The following is a 1358-nucleotide window of genomic DNA, read 5'->3' on the forward strand; positions in this document are numbered from 1 at the left end:
TCCTATTTTAGTTTTCACTTTCCACTCGTTTATTCATTATCTCTATTCACTTTTCTCCTCTGACTTGGGGAGACGCGCGCTTTAGCAAGAGACACAATCCCAACATCCACGATAGGGGGTGGGGTGGAAGGGGGGGAGGAGGGAGGAAGTGGGAAGAAGCAGGAGGAGATGGAGAGAAAGGGAAAAGGAGGAGCAGGAGGAGACAAAAGGGAAAAGGGAGAGGAGAAGGAAGGAAGGGGGAAAGTGAATGGGGGGAGGACGAGGAGGGGAGCAGGAGGAGGGGGAAGGGTTGAAACAGGAAAGGGAGAGGAGGAGGGAAGGAGAAAGATAAAGGAGGAGGAAGAGAAGGGAAGGAGGAAGGGGAAGGAAAGACGAAGAAGACGAGGGGGGAAGGGTTAAGGGGCATGGGGGAGGACGAAGACGAGGAGGAAAGGAGAAGTGGGAAGGATGGAAGAAGAGAGGAGGTGGGGGGGGGGAGCAGGAGGAATGGAGGAGCCTAGATTGACCGATTAAATATTCAGGATGATCCAGAGGAGTCCTTCCCCCATCTGATAGCCCTTCATAGCTCTTCTCTCGCTCTTCCCTCTCCTTCCCTTCCGCCAGACTTTCTCCTTCTCTCCCTCTTTATCATACTATTTTTTTCACCTACCGAGCCCCTTTCCCTCCCTCCGTCTCTCTTTCCCTCTTATCCTGCTACTTCCCTCTTTTTCATGATCTCTCCTCCCTCTCTTCCTTTAATCCTTTTCCCCTCTCCCTTCCTCTTTCATTTCCCCTTCCCCTGTCCCTTATCCATTCGTTTTCCTCCTTACTTCCTTCCTCTCTCCATTCGCTCATCTCCCTTTCCCCCTTTTTTCTCCCCTCTTCCATCCCCTCCCCTTTTTCTCCTCCCTTCTGCTCCCCCCTCTTTATTTCCTCCACCCTTTCCCCTCCCCCCCTCTTTATTTCCTCCCCCATTTCCCCTTTTCCTCTTTCCTTCCCCTCTCCCTCTTTATTTCACCCCCCCTTTCCCCTTTTCCTCCTCCCTTCCCATTTCCCTCGCCCCTCTTTATTCCCTTCCCACCGGAGCCCCACTACGGCAATGATGGAGTGCGTGTTTTCCCTCCCCCTTCTGTGTCTCCTTCTAGTGCTGTGTCGTGTCTGTTGCGTTACTTGCTCGAAGCCTCAACATATTTTTGTTTATGTGCTATTTTTTCTTTCTTTCTTTCTTTCTTTCTTTCTTTCTTGTTTACAAATTATTTCTTTTATGACTTGGTTCGTTCCCGACATTTTTTTTTTTCTTCTTCTTCTTTTTCTTTTTCTTTTTGTTTTCTTTCTGTCCGTCGCAAGTTCATTTTTCTTTCCCTTCTACTTAGTCGGTG

Source organism: Penaeus japonicus, unplaced genomic scaffold (assembly GCF_977035675.1).
Source record: "Penaeus japonicus unplaced genomic scaffold, GWHDUDI00000001_assembly GWHDUDI00000009, whole genome shotgun sequence".
Classification (NCBI taxonomy): domain Eukaryota; kingdom Metazoa; phylum Arthropoda; class Malacostraca; order Decapoda; family Penaeidae; genus Penaeus; species Penaeus japonicus.